This window comes from Aythya fuligula, chromosome 4 (assembly GCF_009819795.1).
Source record: "Aythya fuligula isolate bAytFul2 chromosome 4, bAytFul2.pri, whole genome shotgun sequence".
NCBI classification, from domain to species: Eukaryota; Metazoa; Chordata; class Aves; order Anseriformes; family Anatidae; genus Aythya; species Aythya fuligula.
In genome coordinates, this window is record NC_045562.1 from 52,124,445 (window position 1) to 52,141,326 (window position 16,882).

Below are 16,882 nucleotides of genomic sequence, written 5' to 3' on the forward strand. Positions count from 1 at the left end.
ATTCCTCTTTTCAAGCAATTGCAGCCTCTGTAGAGGACAATGGTGTTTGCAGAGAACCAGAGTGGTCTAACAACCAGGACATGGGGCAGGAAAGAACATTGGTAAGAAAATTATGCTGGGCAGACACAGGAATTGCTAAACAGAAAATATTGCTTAGATTGGCAGAAAATAAGGGTAACCTTACTTGTTTTGACATATGTACAAGGGAAAAGGGTATTTAAAAATGCAAGTGTGATTGTTAGTAGTCCTCGTAGCTCTTGCTGGTTAATCTGGTGAAATGGATGAAAAGTTAAGCAATAAATAAATAAATAAATAAATAAAATAAAGGAAGTGGGGTGGGAAAGAGAATATCTAGCAATTTCATCTTTCTGTTGCTGTCATATGAAAAGTGAAATAAAGCTGTTCATACCCCTATTGAAATTCTGAGTGCTGCTCAATGAGTTTAAATACTTCTTCTTTTTTTTTTTTCTTTTTTTTTTTTTTTCTTTTCAGGATTTAGACAGAACCCATCCCAGCAGAGGGTTAAAGATCTCTTCCCACTGAGGCCAATGGCAAAACTTCAATGGCAAAGAAGAAGTTGGACATGAATCAATACAGGAAACATGACCCATTTTCAGGTTATTAAAAGAGTTGTGAATTTTACAGCATACAAATTTTTCTGTAGGAACTTCCACTTTCTGCATTTTTTTAAATTGTGATCAATTCTCATGCCTCCCCACCCCACTCCTGAAAATTCAGATGCATTGAGTGAAGTGCTGTGCTGAAACAGAGCATATTTATTGACAATGAAAAGAGAGCAGTACACTTCCAAGCAATTTAAAAATAACTCCGTTCGATTAGTTTCAATGCAAGGATGATAGTGCAGAGGATTATTTTTCTGTTGTAGTAAATTATTTATGTGAAAGTTGTTTTCCCTTTAACAAGTAAATCTTCCTCGACACAATTGCATTAGGTCTCTTGAATTTCATAATGGGGTTATCAATGAATGCACACAGAGTTTCAAGGTAAGCTAAGCTCGGGCCATATAGAAAATCAGCTGCTGTACTTGCACCGACACAAGTGCTCTTCCACATCTCTTCACATTGGGAGAACAAAAATCACGTGCTGCTGCTAAGAGTTTCTTTCTGTTTCTCACTTTCCCTTCATGGAAAATTACCTATGATGGAGCAGTGGCAATGAGTTATGGCCCTGGCAGTGAGGGCAGCATCCACAACTCCACCACAGACCTGCACTAAGCTGCTTCTCGCCCAGAACCCTTCCCTGGAGGCTCTGAGCATGGCTCCGTGTCACCTTGCTCGTGGGGACCTGGTCAGGAGGGGACACACGTGCAAAGAGGGGAAGGAGCAGTAAAAACCTAGCCTACAAGCATTCCTGTCCCTTAGGAGATGTAAATCATCCCCTGCACCACAATATCAGTATCATCCCTTTTTCAGCACTATTTTTTTCTCTGCACAGCAGTAATTTTAATATTCTTCTTTTATTGCCACATGAAAAATAAAAGAAAAAAAATCATCTTCCTCCTGCTGTTCCTTTCATCCTGCTATGGACAAATTAATGGCACAGAAGTGCCTGCCCCCCACTAGATTTTGGCTTTGGTCCTCTGTAGGTTTTTGTGTAGCAGAATATGACACTGGAAGCAGCAGGATCCTCTGCAGAGCAATTTTTCAGAAGATGATGCAAAGTCAGGCACAGTCTGGTTTCATATCTTCCTTGGACATATTTACATGCACATGCTCTCCCTATGCAGCACAGAGATTAACTGAAACTGGTCCAGATAATATGGTACTTCTATAATTCTTGTTTCTTGCTACATATAATATAGCACAACAAACATATAGGAACAGTGAGGAAGAGCCTTGTCTAAAGCTGAACAGGGTGCACCCATTAGAGGGGATGGGTAAAGGGGGAAGCTGAGGCCAGGTTGGGGAGAGAAGGGGCAGATGTCTTTTGTCAATGTTTACTTCAAGGATCACCTCTCAAGAAAAATTACCCAATTTCCCTAATTCCCTAATTGGAACAGAACAGAACAGAACAGAACAGTTCATTTGGAAGGGACCTACAAAGATCATCCAGCCCAACTGCCTGACCACTTTAGGGCTAGCCAAAAGTTAAAGCAGATTCATGAGGGCATTGTCCAAATGCCTCTTGAACACCTTGACAGGTTTGGGGCATCAGTTAAGGATTATGCTTTTTTGATTAGGAAGAACACTTTTCCAGGCACGTGAGTGGTGCACAGTGATGCTCTTCAGAGACAACAACAGGAAGACAAAAAGACTGCACTGAGAAGCCATGCAAATAGCCACACGTGGACATCTTATGGAGCCAAAACCAGCCAACATCTGGCTATTTTCCCATTTGGCACTCCAGGGCAGTAAAAACATCTCCACAGGCATTCAGAAAGTTGATGTAGGGGGGCAGGAAGCTCAGCACTGCTTGGCTTTTGTTGAGCATCAGCAGCCAGAGCTGAGTACGTGAGCAGTACTTGCCATGTGGTGTGCCTACGTGGCAGACCTCCTGCCACGTCTCCTTCCTACGAAGAGAAGCAGAGACCAGCTATTTGCCCATACCACTTCTTACAGCTTCCTGAAGTAGGAGGAGAGGGCTGCGTACATCGTTAACAAGTTTAGGGAAGATTGTGTTGATTAGCCGTATAAGCACTTATTTCAGTTCTGCTGTTTCAATGAAGTGGTAAGACACAGCCTGAACTGTTGCAAATTGCAAATGCAGTTCAGAAATACCTACCAAATATTTGAACCAACACCATATTTTCTAGGAGAAAATATCTTTAATATTTAAAATAAAGAGTTAATGATAGTACACAAATAACAAGGTAATAAGAGGCAACTGAGACATGTTTGTCCACAAATGATGCTCTGTGGGACTTGTGAGAAGCCGGGGAGTTTCCACCTTCTTTCTCTCTGCTCACCTTCCTGCTGACATTGCCTCTCAGTGATGCACAGGATGCGGCTGCAACAGCCAGGGGATGAGCACTGCAAGCATCACCTGGCCCCGTGGTGCTGCTGACCTCTGGCTCTGCCGCTCTGAAAGCAGGGATTCTAAGTAAATTTCCAGTTTTTCTTAAGAACTGGGGTGTTTGGTGAACTCTCTAAACTGCCAACACAATATATATGTCTATCAAAAATATTGGCTTGATAAAAGTAGACGGTGACACACACTGCCCACAAGTGCTTCTCCTAATTTGCCCTTGAGAATTTAAACTTTCAGATAAAATCTGTTGGGAGTGTAATGTTTCTGGAGACAATCACTGTTTATGTTTTTAACCTTTGAATTAATTTTTTTTTTCTTCCTCTTTTTTTTTTTTTTTCTCAAATGCAAGCCAGAAAATGCTCCTCTAGTAGAATTCAGTACATTTATTTAGACTGATTTTATCTCCTACACAACTATTTGTAACTTCTATTTTTTTGACCTTCTGAAAGCATACCTTCATTTTCTACATTGTTTTAAAGCTGATTCCAAAAGAATTAAAAAGATTAAACAAATGAAAAAGAAAATAGAATTAAAGAAAAATAAATGGCAGAAAACAAATTAACATATTATACACAGTTCTGTTGTGGTTTTATAATAAAAATGCAATGCAATTAAACAAATTACTTTCTGTCATTCATAGTGGTTCGTGCAATGAGATGATGTGTGAGGACAAGGGAGAAGTTCTGCAAATCAGCTTCTTAATTACCTAAGCACAAAGTTTTGGAGCTTCAGAGGAGCAGAAGAGAGCCTTGCAGTATCCAGATTGCATCAGTCATGACTCAGAGCAATTGTCCTGCTTTCTTTCCTGGAGAAAAACAGCAAATAATTATTAATATATCACCGAACACGAAGAATTAGTGAAATACATTGCAAAAACAGACGCTGGTCTTTGTATAGTATTTTTTCATCAGTACCTGCAAAACATTCTGCACTCTGGATGGAACTGATCTACTTCGCCGATGGACCGAACTGCCTTTTAGGGTCAGACTTTGCCTGATTTTAAAAGGGTTCTTATTGATTGAAAGTGGATCTGAAATCAGGCAGAGCTAGAAGAGACCCAGCTATCAGCAGATCCCATTATGCCGTGCAGAGGGAGCTCCAGCTGGAGCTCGGCGGGGCCCCTGCAAGTTAAGCATATGCTTTAGTGCTTTGCAGGACCCGTGCCAGAGATCTCCATCCTTTACAAGATGGAGTTACCAAGCTGATGGACATACTCCAAAACAGGGCTCCACAGCAGAAAAAGCAGCAGATTAAAACCCTTAACTGAAGGCTCCTTTTCTCCTGAGTGGCCAAGAACAGAGGGGTGCTCTCAAAAGCACCCATGATTAAGATAAAGGGGAGTGCAGCACTGTCACTCAGCACAGCCACATGCGGTGCATCCTTTCTAACCTAAGAGAAAAGAGATTTGAAATGCTGATAGACCTTGCTAATAGATACAGGCTGCAAACAGACTGGTGCAGAGAAAAAAATATCTCCTGTAACTGCTATGGCTGCTACCCCTCGCAAACTAAGACTCTGTAAGGGCGGCCAAATCTTTCTGAAAAAATTTGGATATAAACAAGCAAGCAACCATAGATTGCTTAAAAGAAAAAAAAAAAAAAAAAGAGTGCTGCACATGCAAGAGCTTGGGGGTGATGAAGAGGACACAGGCAAACAATGCCAGTTCAGTCTTAGAAATCCTTGTAACGGATCCTGATGTGCTCATCTCCCCTGCTTTCATTTCTCTTCTGTCCTGGGTGAAGGGTTTGTGTTTAATAACATCATTTGCATCAGTGTGTCCCAACTGACCAAGGTACTAGGGCTGGGGGAGATTAGCATGGTAATCTCATTCTGATGGATAAAATTAGCAAAGATATTCCCCTGAATGGAGAGCTGCCATTGGCGAGCTGCCGTGCTTAGAATCAATTACTAAATTACTTTGAGCTCTAAGTCGACAGTAACAGAAAAATATTGGCATCGACCGAAATGAAATAAGATAAAAAATATGCGATCATTAAATCTCTCGCTACTATTCGCGAATGTGACTCACAAGAACTGCACAAAAAATAAGGCAGAATTTAATTTTTAACAGTGGTCCCTGTCATCATTTCAAGCGGAGCTGCACAGTGCATGGAAGCAGAGCCCAACCTTCTTCTTCTGCTTCCCGGAGGAGCATGTGCAAGCAGAGCAGGGTCCAGAAAGGCTGTGCCAAGGCATAAACCCTTCCTTCATGCTGCAATTACCCGCTCTCTGTGTGGCGGGCAGTACGTACTTACTGCTTTGCAAGTATGTGTTAGGAAAAGGACCCTGCACCAGAGAATGCACAGTCTGGGGGTTTTTCTGGACACACACATGGTGTGCAAAATTCTTCTTGATTGCTCTACAATAAAAATAATAAATAAATATATATATAAATACATTAAAAATATCTTATTTTCACTACAAGCAAAACCACATAGAATATACCTTCACTACTCATTTGACATGCTAGGCAGGGCAGAAGTACTTTGCAGGGATGGAGAAGGTCGGAAGGACTGGCACGTGCATTGGTTTGGCCGAGCTTTTGGAAGTAACTACGGTTTTCAAACTGCTGGCTTTTGACTGCCTCAGTCACGAGCAATGGCACACAGGTCTGGCATACAGACAACATCAGGCTTTTGAAGCTTGCCTAGTTGAACACGTGCACCTAGAGACCTCTCGTATCACTGGCTGGTTTTGCAGACTTAAGTCACAGAGGCTGTAAATAAACGTCCATTTCATCTCTGCTGGATTAGAGGAAATGCAAAAGAGAGAAACAAAAAGAAAAATTACCATCATTACCCAGAATATGGAACGGGGTTCATTCTATCTTTAAACATTACCCTCTATTTTAGCCACAGTTATGGAGTATGTGGCTTCAAAATGAAAATAAAAATAAATAAATAAAAAAATCCAAGTAAAACACGACCAGTTGGATAGCAGAGAAAAAGAAATGTGAAAGAACCTTTTATCAGCTCTAAACAGTGGGAATCACAGTAGCATAAGTAATTGATAATATTATTAGCACAGTATACATATCAGCTGTCGGGATATTATGAGGACTGAATCCAATCTCTGTTGAGGGAGTCAGGGTCAACATCATTAACTATAGATCCTGTCCTGGTTTACATATAGAGCCCTCGGGCCAAGTGTCTGCCAGATACATCTCTATAGATGTGCATAGCTATAGGACATACAGGGGGCTAATCACACACATCAGTAATAGACAACAAGCTTTTGTTTATCTGAAGGTTTACTGGAATTAACTGATTAGTGTCAAGTTGACACAATAACTTTTGTCTGCAATGTAGTTGATCATTTTGATGGTTTTATTGATGGAGTGTTGTCTAATGTAAATTGTAAGGGTAGTTGAATGAAGTAGGAAACATTTTAGTTAAACAGAAATTGAAAAAGCCACTAGTAAGCCTATCTTTAAAATGTCACATTCTGCAGCCTTACAGATGCCATATAATAGTAACAATGATGGCAACAACAGTAAGTAAGGGGAATTTAAAATGGAAATAGGCACAACCTAGACATAAAATTAACTCTCATATAAATCCTTAGATGATATCCTGATAATAAAATGAATGTAAGATGAATTTAACATCTCTCCTTCACAAAAAAAAAAAAAAAAAAAAAAAAAAAAAAAAGTCAACCTAATAAAATAGAAAGGAAAAAGAAGTAAAATATATTTATTTACCTAAACGCAGAATGGCCCAATTTAGAATAAAAGTATGAATAATATTTAACAAAAAATTCCTGCTGTGGCAAACAAATTAATTCTTTGCATGGACTCATAATCTTATTTTCTATTACTTGTTAGGTATAATTACGTTCTTCCACAGATAATACGTAAAATACTGCTTTACAGTGACATGTCAAATAGCTTTTATGAACTAGTCTAGGCTTTCTGTTCTTATGGCTTCACAACACAGTTAGAAGCTCTTGGTTCACAACTACACATAAGAATATTCATCTTCTAACATAAATAACAATGGACTTCTTTTCTGATCCAGCCATTAGGTTATTTGGTGCAGCTGTTGGATGATCTCCTTTGAAAATAAGCGCATGGAATACAATTATGTTATGAATGATTCAAATATCAAAAAGATGTTATATAGTCTGAAATATTTATGTTCTGCTATAAATAACAGAAAACTAATTCACATTCTTTTATAACTTCAAAATCACCTTCTTTTCCTTTCCAGACACAAACTGTTCTCCCCACAATAGCAAGTCAAAACAATTAGGCTAAGACAAGGGGGATACTGTGTGTCACAAAACGAAGTAATTAAATTTAGGCAGTATTATCAATGATGCCCAGTTCCAACCATTGAAGAGGCAGTTAGTAACCCCAGTCTGTCCCTCTATCAAAAAGCTATTTATTCTTCATTACTGGCTATCCCTGGCTTATAGGGATTCATTGTCATTAGAGTAACTTATAGGAGGAACAGTTAGTGCAGTGATATTATGGAAATAGCCATTTCACAGTTCATGGGCAAAGTAGAATCGAGTCATAGCTTTCCAGCAGTTGTCAGTGATGGTGAAATCTTGTCTGTTTCATTTATCACCCTTGAGGATTCATTACATTTGTTTGGCTTATAGCAGTATAATAGATTGAAATCATGTCACCAGAGAAGACGTAGATTTTGGAGATCCCATCTATGCAATTCCTACTGAGATCTATATACTGCAAAACTGGGGACAAAGCATGTCGTACCATGAGGATGCGGATTTCCCAGTTTAGATAAGAAATAGCCAAACCAACACCATTCCACTTTTTCCATATGTAGTAATGGCTCCCTCTTCGTATGTCTCAGAATTAACCTGACCACTTTTTGGTCACAGAAAATGTTGGGCTCTCTCTGCTTCCCACTTTGCAGCCCATGAAATACATGCTACAGAATTCTTCTCTCCAAACCACAGTCGTTAGCTCTTGCTAATTATCATTGCACTGCATAGGGTGTGACTGTCTGAGAGAGTGTAACTTCAAGCACTGTGCTTTCAAAAAGTGTTGTCACACATTCCTTTAAATCAGAGGAATGAGAAAATTACAAGAACTTCTTACATGGAAAGCAATGAAAGTAAATGGATGTTTAGATAGGTTGTATCATTCTTGAAGAAACGTAAATCTAATTCAGCAATTCATTTTGTGTGCTTCCCTACCTGAGAGTACATTAATGCATCCAAGAAATCACAGCCCTTTTTCAGCAGCATCTGACTTAGCAGTTTTCTGAAGAACTCTGCTTCTCTACTCAAAAGTGCACAGTGTTGTTAGACCCTAATATTTGGTCAGAGCCTGGTGTTACTAATCTATTAGGCACATAATAAGTTTATGCTTGTTTGAAACTGGCCAAATACATTGTCAGTCCAGATTTCTGTCTAGTTCCTATAAAAATTAGCTTGAAATGGATTTTAATATAAGACTGGGGAAAAAAAAAAAAAAAAAAAAAAAAAAAAAACTCAGTATGGAAAACAAAATGTTTCCTGTGGTTAGCTCTGAAATAGCTAACCCAAACACTTGGCTTTTGTGCAAACCAAGTCATTTTAAACCTACTTTAAAAAATAGATCCTGTGCAAAGTTATATAACATTTCTAAATTCCTTTTTGCTAATTTTAAACAAGATTTTAAAATATCTTGCTATTGATAATCTATGGATCTTACATGTAGTTATTTGCGTCATAAAAGTACCACTATAACAATGTCAAGTCAGAAGTGGCTGATAAGAAGCAAACACAACATGTTGCTTTTTATTTTTACAAGTATCATCTTTTTATACATAAAGCATAAAGGAATCTTTTACATGTAGCTGTACACATCAAGGATTCCCAGCTGTGCCTAGCAATGCGTAGCTAAGTAAAAGTATGAAAAGAAAACAGACCATTTGTGGTCTGCACAACGGCCAGGTACAACAGTCAGCAGAATGGCAGAGGGTGGTGGCCCTCTTGGGCAGTATTGGGAAGATGGGGTGGACAAAACAAACTTTTTGTGTGTGTGAGGTTGTGATTTTACTCTGACCGCCCACACAGAACAGGGAGGAATGGGATGTTCGGCAGTAACCTCAATTTACCATGCTGCACCAGCCTATTGCAAGCCTAAGCTACAATACAGAAAGATGGTAGGGATTTCCAGACAATGCAGATGATGCTCTGTCAATGCATGAATATGCCTTAAAAGCACAACCAAGACAGATATCACATGTATACCTAAAATGCATTCATCAAAATATATTCTACAGTGGAAAGGAGAAATCGGTTTAAAATGAAACTATGGACAGCCTCACCATGAACTTCAGCTCAACATCCCATTTATACAGTAACTATCCCAATTTCTTCAAAGGAAGAAGGGAGCATATGAATTTTAAGTACTTATATGAGAGGTAGTTTGTTTTTCCACAAATGTTTTCTCATCAGAGCAGTTGTGAATGCAGGGTGGCCTCCTCAGGTATCACAGCCTGAGGATTCTTCGTTCTGTCTCTAGTGACTCCTTACTTTCTCTCTACAGTCTTATTTTCCAGGAAATGTTTGAGTTCACTCTTCTGTCCTGCCTGCATTTCTTCTGTCTTAACTTTTACTTAACTCTCCAGAATGCCTTTGGCCATCTCTTTTCCTATTTCACCAACATCATGGTCACTGCCAACTAAAAGGTCCGTATTCTTACTCTCAGCCACCTTGGCTCTGAACACCACCAAGGATTCTTCCTGTTTTCCTCTCCTCCTGCAGCTTCTTCTGCCATCCCACTGGAGCACTGAAAAAGATGAGATATGCAATAGTGGAAGATACTGCTATTTGTCACTGGGCTCACTGTGTAGAAGCAACACAAGGTCTCTTTGTGCCCAGTATAAACATCTCTAGTTCACAAGTTCAGCAAACAGAATAATACGAAATACATAGGTAATATCCAATTTATGTAACAAATTAATAGAAAGCAGTAATCTTGATGGCAAAAATATTCTCTAATCATTAAGATCAAAGGATAAATCTGAGATAAAATACTTTAAAACACTTTGCCCAACAATTCTGTATTCAACAGCAATATTAAATTAGCCTAACAAATAAGAAGTAAAACATAAAAATTACAAATTGTAAGGAGATTAAAAGAGTATTCTGTTAGTATGATTAAATGATATGGGGTTTGGCATAAATAGAGAAATAATCCTGAGATATGTTTTCTATCTCAGTGTAATATAAAGGCTGTGTATTACATAAAATAAGGGAGAACAAAAAATTTTGCTTATCCCAGGATTCTAATTGCTTTATCTTGCCAAAATTTTTCATTGGGTCAAATACAAAGACCTTCATTCAGTAGTTACCAAGGCTTTCTTCAGGAAAATTCCTCTTGGCCTCATCGTTTTCTCTACAATTTTCACAGTCTTACAGGCAACTCACAGCTGCCCTATGGTACAATTTGTCAGTCATGATATACTGTGAGATATGTTATATGCGTGTGTGTGTATGATATAATGATGTGCAAAATAGAATATATATTAATTAAAATATAAGAGGAGAATGCTATTTCACTCACTGCTAATTTGCATTTCATATTCCCAAAACATTGTAATACTATTATAAGGTATTGATCCAAGCATGACCATTTGATTTCACATCAATACTAATATGACTTTTCCATGATCTGTTGACATGTGGGATTTTCCTGAGTGAAATATTTTTTATGAGTGAAATAAATACATACCAATGCCTGAGTATTTTCTCTGGTAAATTTGGGTTCAGCTGTTCTCTATGAAAAGCTGTTGATAACAATGTAAATCACCCTGTCCCAAAACTTGAATATAGACTTTTACCAGTAGACTTAGATTTCTATTTTAATGCTTTCCCTAATCTATTTCTTTTCCTTTCCTTCTTTGATATAATGGTGTCTTTCCAATACTGTATGTTGTCTACAGCTATACTAAACATCCTAAACATAGGCAGAAAATGCCATTTAGGAGTAAGACTCCTTCAAAATCTCATTCCCATCCTTGGCGTGGTTGTTCAGGACCTGACATAAAGATTGCTGGAATAACAACCTTCTACTGAATCTCTCTGAATTAGGTAAATAATATATTTTATTATGAAACAGTTCTTGCTTTACTGTTTTTTATATACAGATCCCAAGATCATATGGGTCCAGAAACCCCATTTCTTCTGTCCCACTAGATAGGCATACAGTACGATACTCAAATAGCCTTTTGTTTTCTCAGAACTGCTGATGTACTTCTTCCTACTAAATCCCTGTTTCTATCAACATTACCCAAGAGTTTCAACCTATACTTTTGTTATTTTTTTTTCTAGTGGTTACCAACTTCAAACCTACCCAGTGGTTGGGGATAATGACTTATCTTTGCTGCAGATATCCACGTGGAGATCTCTTTCCCCATCTATACACACACATGTACCCTACACAGTTTATGCTAAAGACAACACCACCACTTCCATTGACTTACTTAGAGCAGACCTGGATCTTACTGGCAAGGAAAGCTTGAATGGGAGAAAGCGGTATGTCTGGGAAGTGTGTTAAAAATTAGCCAATATTGGGTTCTTCCCAGATTTAGCCCAAAACCAGACATCCTGTTTTCCTCAGAGAAGCCAGGGAACACAAGGAAGAGGCAGAAATAGTCACTTTCTTCAAATGAGATGTTTGTCTTTTCCATCATCTGCCAAGACCTGAAAATGGTTCACAACCTCAAAATCTAGCAATAGCCCTCATTGCTCCTGGACTACAGGGTTACTGCAGGAGATGAAAACTTCACTGGGGCAGGGGACAAACTCTAATGGCTGATCCAAAGCAATTTAAATCACTTTGTGAGTTTGCTAGAGCTCTATCACTTCCTTCTTGGTTCTCTTGATAGACTGTGTGTAAATACAGTGTGTATTATTCTATGTCCTGCCATCTACTCACTTTCACACATCACTTTCCTTACTTTTGAAGATATCAGCATATTGCAGTATACAATTACAGAACCTGAAAACTCAATTAATGTGCTATTTACATGAGTATTAACTAGAACAATGCCTATAAATGCATTAGGAAAAAAAAAATCTTCTTACAGATTGAAAATAAACTTTTAAGAACTGACCCAGTGCCAATCCTTTCAGCGCCTGTCTGGATATAGGTAATTATTTTAGTTAATGGCACAGCACAAGGTCCCAGAGTACACACATAAACCCACATTTTCCAAGAGAGATTGAAGCAAGGATTACATAAAAGGTTTTAGTAAAAACTACAGACTTGTTCTCATCTAAAGCTAATACCCATTCACATTCTCTATTAACGTAAACAGATAATTTACCCTTAATTTAAGGACCCTTCACATCAAGCATAATCAGTTTAAGGAAGATATGTGGTCAGCATAAAAAAAGATGTATTTTGCATCTTATGTCTCCTGCTTTTCATTCAAGCTCAGCTCTGCATCCCGTTGTCTCCAACCAACGTAGGCTTCTATATTGCTATTTCTCCTTGGCCAGCACTTGCCAGGTATGGTCTCTGGCTTGCTGAAATCCTGACAGAGGGAGCCTGGGCTTGACTGCTAAAGCCTGAGGGTCCCACCAGCACCCTTCTTACACTCACTTAGCAGAAGATGGACCATACATGACTTGAGCCTGCGATCCCATTTTGATGGAAATAAAACAAAAAGGCAGATGTATGTGATTAGCAGGAAAGCATTGTTGCGCTTTCCAAGTTAGCACATGGGCCTGGATAGTCATAATTTAATTGACTGATTGATTGATTGATTGATTGGTTTGAATATATTTTACTGGGAAGCTAAAAATGAACAGGTGCCAGAATGATGTTGCTTTTGCATGGAAGTCTGGGACCATCCATCACGTGTCACTTGCAGGCAGGAGGGCTACTGGAAAACAGTGGGGCAAATGCAGCCAGGCTTTGCTAAGCTGCCTTGTAGAAAGAACATTGCTGTGGAGGTAAAAACAAGCAGAGGAGCCATGGAGCAAGGCAGCCAGGGCTGGAGCAGCAATGCCAAGAGCAGTCACCCAGCTGTGTTTCCAGCAACAAGGGCTGACCTCCCCCAGGGGCTGGCTGCAGGAGGGGAGCTCTTCCTTCAACCCTGAGCAAAATGCATCTGAACCACCAAGGAGAAAGTCCCAGCCCATCTGACTGGGTGCTTCTTGCTCGTCCTTTCAGACTTGCTGACCACATTTAGTCTCTCAGGTATGTGGCCTTGCTCTGACCTCTTGCTCATGTAGAGAGCCTTGCAGAGCAGGACATACTACAGGGGCTCTGCGCACCTCAGCAGCGCCAACACGAGCTCTGGTGAAAGAAGCTCAATGGGATTTCCTTCTGGTAGCCCCTGCCCTTGTGTGGGAGCTGAGAGCACCTTGCCTGAAGGCAGAGTGTATCCTTCCGGGCAGGAATTCAGGATCACCAAGCCGTGCCTCCTTGTCACTGGCTACTTATTCTGAGAAAAGAGGCCTTTTTAGCTTTCCATTGACCTCTTGACTTAGAAACAGTTATCTTTCACTCTGAGAAGAACGTACCTTTCCATCCCTCTTACTGCCTCATTCAACCTCATTGGGCCGATCGACACAAACAGGCATAGAGACATCAAATTGCCCTAATTGGGTCAGGCCATAGGTCTGGTCATGGCCAGCGATCATTGCTTAGAGAAAGAACAGAAGAAGTGGGGCCCTACAAAAGGACCCTGCCCTTGGTGAATCTGCCCAGCTACCAGCAGAGTAAAGGCTGCAGCTGGTATCCATCACCTGATGATGCAAATACAGAAATACCAAATACCAGAAAAAAAAAAAATCTTGATTTTTTTAAACTCATGCACATGTTTTTTATGAAACAGCACAAATATATATCTACAATTGTATGTGACATGGACCTCTATATGTGAATCACTAATGGCATGTTTCACTATGCTTCTGTACTCACAAGAAAATAGGTGGATTGGCACTTTCTGGACATAGTAAACATAAAAAGTATATCTTTTTTTTTACTACCAGAAGGGTTTCTTTAATTCTCTCTCAAGATATTTGCGCTGTGGTCTCTCTCCTTACAACTTACTCTGTACATTTCATGGGAGGTCTCTGAGTTTCTGTGATCCTACCTTCAAGTTCTCAGCCCCGTTTCTGACAAAGGCATCACACTCCTTAACTATGTAACTACTTTTATGATCAGCTTGCACAGGAAAGCTGCAGACCAGCAGGCTATTCAACACTAATCCAAGCACTGCCAAAATCATAGTCTTCAAAAGGTCCAGTAGGCTTTGACCCATTTCATCAAGCTTAGAGGCAAGGCCCTATAAGATGTGCTGCTCAGGCTGTCCCCATGCACAGAACATTACATCCTAACTCTCTGTCTTTGCAAAACTGCACGTCTTTCCTACAATTTGAAGCATCCTACTCTTCCTAGGATCTTACTCTTTCTCCTGTGTGCTGCTCTGCATGGGGCAAAAAGTACCTCTGGATGTATAAAGTGCCAGGGTTGGAAAAAAAAGAAAGCATGCTATTCATTGTCAATGTTTACGTAAGTGAAAAAAATCATTGCTTACAAAACAGAAGGTGAAGGTTATACCATCTGAAATGTGTGGGGTGGTTTTTTTTTTCCTGCTGAGCCATGTCGGGCAGTGCAGGTGGAGCCTCTCCTGGGTGCAGCGGAGCAGACAGGCACAGCTTTCCTACGTGTTTCTGCTCTCACAACCACACACAAACCTCGAGCTGTGCTCTTTATCTTTCTTTCTTTTCATGGGGCTAAAAGATAGCAGTTTGTAAGACAAGCAATAGCCAGGCCTTATAGCTTTTGGTTTTAACCAAAATAACCACAGTATTCCACTGAGGAACAAAAGAGAGAAGTGTCTGGATCCGCACTTCACTGGCTGGCCGATGCCAGAAGCAGGTTAGGGGCTGGAGGAAGATGTCTCCTGCGTAGAGCAGTCCTTTGCTCATAACAACAGAAAGCTTTGATTCGGCCACATCTTGGCTCCAAGAGGGAAAGCCAAGCCTTCTCTTCGGGCTGCTGCAGCCCCCAGGCCCCTCGTGCTGCCCTGCCTGTCCCAGCAGCTGCCCTCTGAGCATCGCTGCCTTTCACATCCCCTTCCCTACTTGCACAGTCCACAGCTAGCATTTTGTTTTTTTTTTTTTTTTTTTTTTTTTTTTTTTTTTTTTTTTAATCGCAGAAAGGCCTCCCCGCCTAATCTAATTCCCGCTCCTTTGTCACAAGCAGATGTCACTTTTACATCTGTGCGTCTGCTCGAGCGCCCGGCTCCTCCAGCCCAGCAGATGTTGCCGCCGCCAAGGCAGCAGCGAGGAGGGGTGTGTGTGTGGGGGGGAACAACAAAAAAAAAGCAAGGCTCAGATCCCTCTGCTGGCGGCGGCCTGAACGCCACGGCCCGGCCCTGAGAAGCGAAAAGAGAGAAAAACCCCGGGAGAGTTTCGGAGCTGACCCTAACCGCGCCGCTCCCCATCCCAAATGGGGCTGCTCGACGGGGGGCTGCTCGCCGTCCTCCCCACGGGGGAGCTCCGGGCAGGGCAAGCGAGGGGAACCCCACGCCGGTGCCCGGGGCTTGCTGCGGCCACGGGTGACCGCGAGGAGCCGTGGAAAGGCCGCTGGGCCGGCTCGGGGCCGCTTTCCCATGGGCGGCGGCGGGCGCACAAAGGCGCGCTGTTCCCTGTTTTGTCTCGCTGCCTCCGAGCATTCCTCCGGCTTCCCCCCAACCCCGGCCCCTTCTGAAAGGGGGAGAAGAGGAAAGAAAAGTGGCTTTTACACGGGCAGAGCCTTTTCCCCCGGCCCCCGCTGGCAGGAGGCACCCCGCGCATCCCCCGCGCATCCCCGCGCATCCCCTGCGCGCCCCGCGCATCCCGGCTGGGCCGGGGCTGGTGGCGGAGACAAAAGAGCCTTTTGGGAAGGCAAAAACAAAACACACACACAAAAAAAAAATAGAGGGGAGGGGGGAGAGAGAAAGCAACCGGGAGGCTCTAATTCTATTTGCGTCGCCTGGAAATCAGAAGGGGTTTTTCCACACTTCGCCTTGATTTGATTATTCCTTAGAGATGGTTTCTCTGCCCCCAGCCAGACGCGTGGGGGAAGGCCGCCGAGGCAGTTGGCCTATAGTGGCAGTAATCGAATTACCCATTTGCTCCAAGTTTTTCGGCAGAGCCGCTCGCGTGGAGAAAGAACAACCGGAGCCCAAGAGCCCCGGGGGGGCGGGCAGGACGGGACGGGACGGGGGGGACAGAGACAAACCCTGCGGGCTTGGGGTGCGGAGCCGGCCCCGTGGGGACACCAGCGGGGGACAGGGACCCCGCGGGGCGGTGACAGCCCCCGGGGAAGGTGCTGGGCTTGGGCACGGTGGCTGCGGGTGCGCGGCTGCCGAGCGGCCCCGCAGCCCCGACGGCGCGTCCCGGGTGCGGGCGGCACCGGGGGAGAAAAAGCGGGACAAAAGGTTTTTCCCCGGAGGAAAAGCATTCGGAAAATTATTTTATTTTATTTTATTTTATTTTATTTTATTTTATTTTATTTTATTTTATTTTTCAACTGCCCTGCGCTGTTTAAGAGGGGGCGAGGCACCTCCCTGCCCCGACCGGGTATTCATATTCATGAGAGCGCGGGGAAATAAAGACAAATCCCCGCTGTAGTAACACTTAGATTCGCATCATTCTTTGGTGCCCTTTAGATTTGGGGGACGGAAGACAGATGTTTGCAGCGCTTTTCTCCTCTTGTCTGGCGGCCATAAAGGGAGAAGCATTCAGAGCTCGCAATTTGTTTCCACCCTCGCGCCGGAGCCGTGTTCACATTTATTTTCATTTCGCCGCCGCACAAAAAAGTGACCACGGGCCGCCGAAGGCCGTTCTTTATCAAATCCACATCGTACAACGTGCGGCCGCCATAAAACCTTCAGAGCTCGCCATAAAGCCATCACCCGCCTCCTCAGCG

At 42.0% G+C, this 16,882-nt stretch overlaps 1 long non-coding RNA gene across 1 annotated transcript; it reads right to left on the reverse strand.

Annotated features, from left to right (window-relative positions):
• Nucleotides 1-2,817: 2,817 nt before the first annotated feature.
• LOC116488905 lies at nt 2,818-3,964 on the reverse strand. The gene is made up of 3 exons (XR_004253228.1): nt 3,903-3,964; nt 3,695-3,793; nt 2,818-3,041 (listed from the first exon to the last, which is right to left on the reverse strand). It is a non-coding gene; the product is annotated as an uncharacterized LOC116488905 (long non-coding RNA).
• Nucleotides 3,965-16,882: the final 12,918 nt, after the last annotated feature.